Source organism: Capsicum annuum, chromosome 12 (genome assembly GCF_002878395.1).
Source record: "Capsicum annuum cultivar UCD-10X-F1 chromosome 12, UCD10Xv1.1, whole genome shotgun sequence".
Taxonomy (NCBI): domain Eukaryota; kingdom Viridiplantae; phylum Streptophyta; class Magnoliopsida; order Solanales; family Solanaceae; genus Capsicum; species Capsicum annuum.
Window position 1 is genome coordinate 121698856 of NC_061122.1, and position 12051 is coordinate 121710906.

Below are 12051 nucleotides of genomic sequence, written 5' to 3' on the forward strand. Positions count from 1 at the left end.
AGGTTCGCTAATACTCAACGATGAACATATCAATGTGCCAAAATTTTCCTTTTCAAAAATACTTACGTACAAAGGCAAAATACTAATATCCTTCAATTCCTTTTTCTGCATAATATAGACCTTCAAACCCATGTCATTACGTATATGTATTTAACCTGCACTATCTGTTAGTTGATATTCGATTTGAATACACTTGTACGTCAAATCAACATCAATGTGAGTACCCAGTACTGTGTAAAGTTGGTCATACATAGAGTTTATGCTCAACAATATCGCATCACTGGTGTAATCTTCATATTGTTGTTCATATGTCCATCTACCAGAGTGTTTAATAAGAACAACTATACTTCCCATTGTCAATCTCTAGACATTTTAAAACAATAAAAATATTAATAACTATGATATAAGTACTATAACACCAACAACGACTAAAATTAATATATGATTTAAATTTTTTTCAAACCAACGATTGCTTAAAAAAATAGGAATTTCTTCAGTAAATTTAGCATTATATTTTACTTAAACGACAAATAAAAAATTAATTTATTGATAAATACCTGTATTTGCACCTTTGTATTTTTGATATTTTCTTTAAGACGTTATTCGATCATCATAACAAAAAAATTGAAGAAAAACGTTTTTCAATTTGAATGAGTATTTTTGGATTTGAATTACAAAGCTGAATATGGTAACCGTTTTTGAATTTGAATTTGAAGATGTAATTTAATGTTTGTGGTAACAATAGAGTTTTAAAAGGTTAATAAATCTATCAAATTAAATGTTCCTTAATTTAAGGAACTGTTTTTTACCATATTAAAATCAAACCGATTGGAGATATATTAGGAGCACAATCTTTAATTGTATATGTATTTAACAAGCAACAGTTTACTCAAATACAAAATACATACTGCTATTTTTTGTAATTTTTAAAGGGTTGCTATAAAACTTACAATTAAGGCTCTATAGTTGTTATTTCTGAAATTTTCCCAATTAGAAAATATAAAAAATACAGAAGACACAATAGAACTAGTTAAATTTTCAATAAATAAAGAAGAAATAACTATATTTTGAATAGATAAGGTAGAAATAATAAAGAAAAAATAAAGACAACTATACAATGAAGATCCATTAAAAGGATGGGAAAAACATAAAACTACTGTAAAAATTGAGCTAATAGATAAAAATAGCATAATAACCGAAAAAAATTAACATATAACTGTGATGATTTAAAAGAATTTAAAATGCATATAGATGAATTATTAGAAAAACTCATAATTTATCATGGTTGATGTATAGGTTTGGTATGTAGGTATTTGTAAGAGTAGGTAGGTAGGTGTGGTATGTAATTTATTCTAGCCATAAAATATTTATCAAATATTTTTTTCCTTATGATTTTTCTTATATCTATAATTTCTATATCCTTAAGTACATACATGACAAGCATTTTAAATTTATCTACCATTTCATCAGATAAATAAGTATTCATTTTTCATATGATGCTATTTTAAAATATTCCTTTCAATAATATACATAATAAAATATGGTCATCTTAGATCACTATATACTAGATTATTCTTAAATAATTATGTTGCTCTGTCATTATTAGCATGGTAATCTGGATACTTTTCTCTTAAACAGTGCCTCTACACTGGTTACTCCCCTATCACGACCTTCTTGTCTCATCGGTTTAACCTTTAGGATGGCATAGTCCTAGGGATTTTTATCCTTTTCCTCTTTGCTAATAAACTTTGTAACATATTATTTTTCGAATAATTCAACTATATAGTAACTAACATGAACTGATTTTATCATATCATGATTGTCAGGAATTTATGAATTTAGCTATTCATAATCATAAATAAATATACCTATTCTAGTAGGTTTGATAATTCTGGGATTTGTTCATCCATAGCTTTTTCTTTGAAATATCTTTATTTTTATTAAATATTCAAAAGTTGTTTCTGTACAAAAGGAGGCTTGCTTCAACTCATGAAGTCTTGCCTTTAACTTTCCAAAGGCTTACATATTTATAGACTAAAAAGAAAACGTTTAAACTACTTTATACTATTCCTACTTTACACGTATTTTATATACTATTTCTAGTCTTTACATTTGTCCTAAATTCTTACAACTTTTTAAAAAGTAAGAAAGACTTTAAGGCCTTAAAAGAAAAATACTTATTAAAAGCCTTGCCAAAAAGTCAAAAAAGCTAAAAGCTAATAATTCTTATACAATTATTTGCATAAAGAAAGTTATCTAATTTGTTCACACGTCGCTTTCATAATTTAATGTCTTGTCTTTTATCTCTTCAATTATTGCTCCGTTGTTTATCTTTTTTGTCATGTCTCTCCTATTGGCTTTTTTTTTCATTTGCTTCTATTGTAGTGTTATTTCTAGAATAATATTATGTCATCCGCTACAACAGCTGCATTGATGATCATCATATCTCTGTCCAATTAATTACAGAATTGTTCCATAAGTCCGTCAGAACTAACTCCTTTCTTGATAGATCTTGTGAGAGGGTTATCTTCTGGTTTTAATAATGTCATTGTCCATCTACAAATTTCTTCCATATCATTTTTTCTTATGTCTTTACATGTTGAATAAACCAATAAATGAACTTTAGAATAATAATTCCAAACTGGATTACGGTTCAAATAGTTATGTGCAATGTAGTCTCTTGTCATACCAATTTTTACTATTGTAACCACTGGTTTAATTTCATCAAGTAGTATTTCAGCAGGGGCCGAATAAAATTTTACGTAAAATAGTTTTCCTTTTATAATTTTTATATATGACATATTTCCTTTATGTATTTCAGGAATCATGGCTAATTCTTTCTTATCTGCTGTATATACTGTTTATAATAATCCATAATAATAACATGTAGCGATTAAATTTGGGCTGGTTCCTGGGAGCGCAATAAGTATATTATAATTTTGTAACTTTTGGGTTATATAGCCTTGGTGTTTTTTGGCTAGCTCAATATATTGGACGGGTTTGGTATTTAGTGAGGTTTGGATTGTATATAAATTTTCAATATAAACACAGATTAAATGGTTGTAAGCTTGTTTTTTCTTATTAATTGCTTCTAAATAAGGGTATAACTGCGGGGGTACAAATAATTCATTCTTTTGGATATTTGGTGGTGCATAAGGTTTTTCAAATATCTTATTTAGGTTGTAATTCTTTTTCTTTGGTAATTCGGATTTTGGTAAATTTTTTGTAGTGGATAATTCCTTAGTTGTACCTGATATTCCTGCACATGTAACAACCATTTTGATTTTAAGGTGTGTCCGAACGTCACCTTCTAGGTCTAATTTTTTAAAGTGCTCTTCCTGCACTATATCTGTGCCTTTGGATTTTTCCTATTTTTTAGAGTGCTCAGATTGCACTTTTAATTCTGCGACTTTAGTAGTCAGTAGAGTAACTTGTTCTTTTAATAATTTCACTTCTTCAAATAATTAAACTAGTAAATTATTCTGAGTAACTACAATAGTAACTTCTTCTATTGTTAAATAAGTCTGAGTAGCTTTGTCATGACAAGCTTTGTCATGACAAGTAATCTGCAATGACATTTTTGTTAGTACTAGTTACTTCAATTGTAAATGTATAATTTAATATGTTCAAAACTAGTCTCCGTATTTTCTTTGTTGTAACTAAATTTTGTATTTTTTTTGTTAACCACCAACGTACCTGTGTATTATCTGTTCGTACAATAAAATTGTTAGATATAATATATGGCTCAAATACTAATAAACATTTATATAATGAGCATAATTCTTTTCTATTTATTATTAATTTTATCTCTGTTTCATTAAACGTGACTGAGTAGTATCTACAATGATGTTCTAATTTTTCTTCTTCATATTTATATTTAAGTACTCCTCCATAACTATATTCGCTTGCGTCTTCTTCTACTATATATGTAAATTTTTTATTTTCGTCTGGAAATTGTAATTTTGCTAATTCTTTACAAAGTATTTTTATTTTCTGGACTTGTTTTTTATCTTCTTCGTTGTAATTATATTCTACATCCTTTTTTTTTGTAATGGCTTTAGGTTTTCTGCTCCTGTATCTATCATTGGTGTATAATATCTATTATAATATCCTTCTACTATTATTTTCATAAGTACATATATTTTCATATCATGTCAAATCTCTCTTTATTAATAATTTTTCTCTATTATAGGTTATGGTTATTTTTGTATGTTCTATATTGAAGGGTTTTACTTGTTCTAACTATTTTATTCCTAATATTATGTCTGTTTTTTGCATATCTTCCTTTATTTCAAATTCTATTTTTTTTTTCTAACTCCTACTATTTTTTTTCTATTGTATCTTTAATTTTTATTAAACTCCTTGGTAGATCTGGACACATATTACTATTGAATTTTATTTTTTCATTTTTTACTAGATATTTTGCTAGGTAATTTTCTTCTTGTCCTGTATTTATGAGTATTAAATATTCTTTTTCATTTATTATTCCTATTATGTAATATTGAGTTAAATTAACAGTTGAAGTTGTTTCATAATTTTTTCTTTTTGATGAGCTTGATGATTCTGATTTTTCATAAGCTATTCTTTTTGTTGTACTTATTCTATCATTTATTATTTCTAAATCTTTTTCTATGTCTATATCTTTGTAACTATAATCATTGTTATCAATTGTTCGAAAGTATTTTCTATGTGTATTTTATTAATTTTATGCTTTCCAGTTATTTTACTATAAATGCTGGACTATTGTGTTTACTATTTTTTTTGTATATACTATAAATTCTTTTAAATCGTCAAAATTATATGTTAATTGTTTTTGAGTTATTATGCTATTTTTATCTATTAATTCAATTTTTATAGTAGTTTTATGTTTTTCCCATCCTCTTAATGGATCATCACTATATAATTGTCTTAATTTTTTCTTTATTATTTCTACCTTATCTATTGAAAATATAGTTATTACCTTTTTATTTATCGAAAATACAACTAGTTCTACTGTGTCTTCTATATTTTTTTATATTTTCTAACTTTTGTGTATTTTTTTCAATTCCTTCTATCCAATCGATTTTCTGTCTTATTTTATTAATAACTCTTTTTGCTCTTACTTTTTGTTTACATGGTGTTGTAAACTACCAATCTGTTTTAGTTATTATATGTGGGTATAATTTATTTAAAAATGACATTCCTAAAAGCATATCTTTTGATGTTAGTTCATAATTATAGATTTCTTCTATCGTTATTATTTTATCTCATATCTATATTTTTACATTTTTAGCTTTATTTGTAATTAAGCTTCCTTCATTATTAAATCCTTTGACTACTATTGGTGTTTTTAATTTATCTCATTTACTTTCTAGTAAACAGTTATATCTGCATAAGTTTGCTTCTACTCCTGTATCTATCATAGATGTATAATACCTATTACAATATCCTTCTACTATAATTTTTTACAAGTACATATATTTTCATATCATGTTAAAGTTCTTTTTATGAATAATCTTTCTTTATTATATGTTATAGATAATTGTGTATGTTCTATATTGTATGGTTTTACTTGTTCTAACCATTTTATTCCTAATATTATGTCTGCTTTTTGCATTTCTTCCGTTATTTTAAATTCTATTTTTATTTTTCTGACTTTTATTATTATTTCTTTTTCTGACATATCTTTAATGTTTATTAGACTCATTGGTAGATCTGGGCATATATCACTATTAGATTTTATTTCTTCACTTACTAGATATTTTGCTATATAATTTTCTTCTTGTCCTGTGTTTAAAAGTATTAAATATTCTTTTTCATTTATTGTTCCTGCTATATAATATTGATTTAAATTAACTGTTGAAGTTATTTCATAACTTGTTCTTTTTTATGAGCTTGATGATTCTGATATTTCATGAGCTATTCTTTTTGTTCTACTTATTCTGTTATTTATTATTTCTAAATCTTCTTTTATATCTATTTCTTGGTAACAATAATCATTATTATCAATTATTTTTACAAATTGTTCAAAAGGACTTTCTATTTGTATTTTATTAATTTTATTTTTTCCCATTATTTTATGTTTTGTTGTTAATACATATAGATTTTTACATCTTGCTATAAATATTTTACTTCCTAGGGTTACTTCTATTCTTGATATTTTCCAATATAATACTAATGATTTATCTATATTTTTATCTGTTATTGGTACTGAATAATTTGCACTTATTATAAATTAGAATTTTTTGTATATTAAATTTCCTTTTATGGCACTAATTATGTTTTTTTCTATAGGTTTTACAATCATATCATCTGCTAAATATAGTTCTAGTGGTGTATCTATTCCTTCTCTAAAACATACTTTTATTAATATCTCTGTTCCTCTAAGGTGTACATATTTTATTGGGTCTTTACTTTTTATATCATTTATTTCTTTATTAATTATTCTTTTTGTTACTTTTGGTATACTAGCTTTACCTCTTGCATATTTACAATCTATTACATGTTCTTTTTGGCTTACTACATAGTATTCCACTTTTCTTCTACTAAATATATTTTTTTATTGTTGGTATTTTAAATATTTTTTCTACACTTAGTTCTAACTCTTTTCCTTTTATTTCTTCAAATATATTACTGTCAAATATTATTTTTTGGTCAGTTTCTTCTTCATTTAAATATTTTTTCTTTGTTATTATTTTTATATCTTCTTCAGTCATTTGATTCATCTAATTCACTATCTATTTCATTATATGTTTCATTTTCTGAAATTTCATATCTACTATCTTTACTTTCTAATTCGTAATCTATATGATCTATTTGCATATATTCTGCATTTTCTATCTTTATTTCTGATATTTGTTTATCTTTTGGATCTTTAGGCATTTTACACTTCCTAGCTAAATGTCCTAGTTTTCCACAATTATAACAAGTGCATTCTTTTATAGATTTGTTTTCCTATATAATCTTTTATGTTTATAATTTTTTGCATAATATTTTTTTCTTGGTTTCATATACTTATATTTTGATTTTTTGTATTTATTATATTTCTTATGTCTTTTTCTTTTCTTATAATATCTTACTTACATCCAAATTGAGGTGCTATTTTATCTTTGCAACATGCTAAATTTTTTATTAATGTTTTTTCCATTTTCATTTCTTCACTGTATTTTTCACATTAATTTCTATACCATTGTTGTAGAAATTTTATTCTTGCTCCTAGAGTATCTACTATATTTGTTTCATCCCAACTCTTTATTATTTTTAAACTAAATGGTTCAGGAAATTTACTAAAATATAATCTTCTCACTTCTTTACTTTCTTCTGCATTATATGCTCCTTTATAATAGTATTCTTTAAATCCGCATGTATATTCATCTATATAACACATATTACATATTGCTAGTTTTAACATTAAATTCTTATTTGTATCTTTTTCTTTGTTTTGTTCTTATTCTTCTATTGCCATAATGCAAAATTCATCTCTTATAGTCATTTCATATTTTTTCAATATGTCTATAGGTGTTTGTTTAGTTACGATTGTTCCTTCTGTTTCTTTATCATTCCTTAATACTTGTTTACTATTTTCAATTAAATTTAAAAACCATAATTTTGTTGTTCCTATTAGTGTTCTTTTGATATATTCTGGTGTATCTATTGCATTTATACCATTGTCTAATAATTATTTTTCTATATATCCTATCCATAATTGTATCATTTTATCTACATCTATTACACAGTCTAAGTCTAAGAAGTTATAATTTTTATTAATTATTTGGTTTGGTGTCCATTTGTTATATTTATTTTTTGGGTTATATTTTTTAAACTTATCTTTATAATAATATGTAGGTTTTCTTATTTATGATGTACTAGGTATTATATTTTTATTGTTTTTTTTATCAAGATTATTTATTTCCGTGTTTGTATTTTCTAAGTTTTTTTTATTAATTAATTCTTGTTTTTTCTATATTTCTTAAGATTTCTGTCTATGTTTCACTATATTCCGAATCATAATTATCTGTTTCATCAACATCTATTATGTTTATTTCTATTTCATTAGTTTCTAATTTTTTATTATTTTCTTCTAATTTTTTTTTAAATTGATTTATCTCAATTAATAATTTTTATCTTTATCCTTTTCTTCTTTTTCTTTCTGACTTTTTTCATACAGATCTTTTAGTATTTATAATTCTTTTTCTAGTTCAGCAATCCTTCTATTTTTAGTTTCCTCTATTTTTCGTATTTCTTCTGTAGTCTATTGTTTTATTGTATCTATTTTTTTTCCTATCAGTTTCTTCATTTTCTTTTGCTATTCTTACCATAGCTGTTAATTTATATTCAAATTTTAATTCTTCTTTTTCTAACATTAAATATAAATATTCACATATTTTCATATATCTTCTTCCTAAATTGAAAAATACTATCCTTATTTTTAATCTTTCAAGGTTTTCATATGTTTTTTCATCTATTATAAATTCTTCTTTGTTCATTTTATCTACTTGATAGTGTATAGATCATGACAATATATTTATTCTAGACTATCTATTTGTGATTCTAAATATGATATTTCTTCTTTTTGTGCTTTTATTGATTTTTGACATACTCCTACAATCATGTTATATTGTAGTCTTTCTTTTCTTATTTTTAATTATCTTCGTTTTTCAGAAATTATTTGTTTTAGTTCTTTATATTTTTGGAATTTTGTTATGTTATTCATCTGTACAATATTTATAATATTTTGGTGGATACCAAAATCTTATTTTATCATAATTAGGTGGTATGTATCTCATTTTTCTAGATTTTAAATGGATTATTAATTTTACCTCATTGCTAGATATTAAGGTAATTAAGTAAGCTAATCTATGGAGATTTTCTTTTGTTTTATTTAACTTCGTATATTCTGGGTAGTAACTAGTTAAAGTTTCTTTAATTTTTCTAAAAGTTTCTATATTTTTAAATGATTTTCTCATTTTTAACAAATAAATAACAACGTAAATAATAATAGCTCATAATTAATAAATACGACTAAATTAACTTTTGTAATTTTCTCATAATTAACACATATCTTCTTGTAGGTTTTTAAAATAACATAGGCTCTGATACCAAATGTAGGGGGTGCGGATAATTTGGGTAATTTGCGTGGATAACTTATAGATAACTAGTACTTAATAGTTCTATCATGTTAATTGAAATGCTATGTCATAATATTCCTTAATTTTTTGTTTTAACCTTATTAATTCTTCTATATTATTTTAGGTAGTCAAGTAGATTTTTTTTCATAAGTATTTCTGTTAATCTTATTTCCTCCATATCTTTTCTCCAATATTCTAAGTATTCGTAATTGATCATGGTTGATGTGTAGGTTTGGTATGTAGGTATTTGTAAGAGTAGGTAGGTAGGTGTGGTATGTAATTTATTCTAGCCATAAAATATTTATCAAATATTTTTTCCCATATGATTTTTCTTATATCTAAAATTTCTATATCCTTAAGTACATACAAAACAAATATTTTAAATTTATCTACCATTTCATCAGATAAATAAGTATTCATTTTTCATATGATGCTATTTTAAAATATTTCCTTCAATCATATACAAACAAACTATAGTCATCTTAGATCACTATATACTAGATTATTCTTAAATTATTATTATACTCTATCACTATTAGCATGGTAGTCTGGATACTTTTTCCTTAAACAACACCTCTACACTGGTTACTCTTCTATCACGGCCTTCTTGCCTCACCGGTTTCACCTTTAGGATGACATAGTACTAGGGATTTTTTTTCCTTTTCCTCTTTGCTAATAAACTTTGTAACATATTATTCTTCGAATAATTCCACTATATAGTAATTAATATGAACTTATTTTATCATATCATGATTGTCAGGAATTTATGAATTTAGCTATTCATAATCATAAATAAATATACCCATTCTGGTAGGTTTGATAATTTTGGGTTTTGTTCATCCATAGCTTTTCCTTTGAAATATCTTTGTTTTTATTAAATATTCAAAAGCTGTTTGTGTACAAGAGGAGGCTTACTTAAACTCATGAAGTCTTGCCTTTAACTTGCCGAAAGTTTACATATTTATAGACTAAAAAGAAAATGCGTAAACTACTTTATACTGTTCCTACTTTACACGTATTCTATATACTGTTTCTAGTCTTTACATTTGTCCTAAATTCTTACAACTTTTCAAAAATTAAGAAAGACTTTAAAGCCTAAAGAGACAAAGACTTATTAAAAGCCTTGCTAAAAAGTCACAAAAACTAAAAGCTAATAATTCCTATACAATTATTTGCGTAAAGATAGTTATCTAATTTGTTCACATGTCGCTTTCATAATTTAATATCTTGTCTTTTAACTCTCCCATTATTGCTCCGTTGTTTATCTTTTTTGCCGTGTCTCTCCTGCTGGTTTTTTTCCATTTGCTTCTATTGTAGTTACTTCTGGAATAATATTATGTCGTCTGCTACAACAGCGGCATTGATGATATCTCTCATTAATTTGCAGAATTGTTTCATAAGTTTATCAGAAATTACCCCTTTCTTGATAGATCTTGTGAGAGGGTTATCTTCTGGTTTTAATAATGTCATTATCGATCTACGAATTTCTTTCATGTCATTTTCTTTTATGTCTTTACATGTTGAATAAACCAATAAATGATCTCTAGAATAATAATTTCAAACTGGAATACGGTTCAAATAGTTATGTGCTGACTCTTGTATAATTGTGCTCAAGACAATAACTCGTTTGTTCTTGAAAAAGTCTGGTATCTCAGTTTTCTGTATTTTGTCTTGTTCAGATTTAGTATAATGTAGTCCCTTGTCATACCAATTTTTACTACTGTAACCACTGGTTTAATTTCATCAAATAGTATCTCAGCGAAGGCTGAATGAAATCTTACATAAAATAGTTGTCCTTTTGTAATTTTTATATACGTCATAATTCCTTTATGTACTTCGGGAATCATGGCTAATTCTTTCCCATCTGTTGTATATACTGTTGATAATAATCCATAAGAATAACATGTAGTGATTAAATTTGGCCTGGTTCCTGGGAGCGCAATAAGTTTATTATAATTTTGTAACTTTTGGGTTATATAGCCTTGGTGTTTTTGGGCTGGATTAATATATTGGACGGGTTTGATATTTAGTAAGGTTTGGATTGTATATAAATTTTCAATATAAACACGGGTTAAATGGTTTTAAGCTTGTTTTTTCTGGTTAATTGCTTCTGAATAAGGGTATAACTGCGGGGGTACAAATAATTCATTCTTTTGGATATTTGGTGGTGCATAAGGTTTTTCAAATATCTTATTTAGGTTGTAATTCTTTTTCTTTGGTAATTCGGATTTTGGTAAATTTTTTGTAGTGGGTAATTCCTTAGTTGTACCTGATGTTCCTGCACATGTAACAACCATTTTGGTTTTAAGGTATGTCCGAACGTCACCTTCTAGGTTTAGTTTTTTAAAGTGCTCTTCCTGAACTATATCTGTACCTTTGGCTTTTTCCTATTTTATAGAGTGCTCAGATTGCACTTTTAATTCTGCAACTTCAGTAGTCAGTAGAATAACTTGTTCTTTTAATAATTTCACTTGTTCAAATAATTTAACTAGAAAATCATTCTGAGTAACTTCAATAGTAACTTCTTCTATTATTAAATCAGTCTGAGTAGCCTTGTCGTGACAAGTAATCTGCAATGACATTTTTGTTAGTACTAGTTACTTCAATTGTAAATGTAAAATTTAATATGTTCAAGACTAGTTTTCGTTGTAGTAACTGAATTTTGTATTTTTTTTGTTAACCACCAACGTACCTGCGTATTATCTGTTCATACAATAAACTTGTTATATACAATATATGGCTCAAATGCGAATAAACATTTATATAATGAGCATAATTCTTTTTTATTTATTTCCCATTTTATCTCTATTTCATTAAACGTGCTTGAGTAGTATCTACAATGATGTTATAATTTTTTTTCTTCATATCTATATTTAAGTATTCCTCCATAACTTTATTCGCTTGCGTCTGCTTCTACTACATATGTACATTTTTTATATTCGTC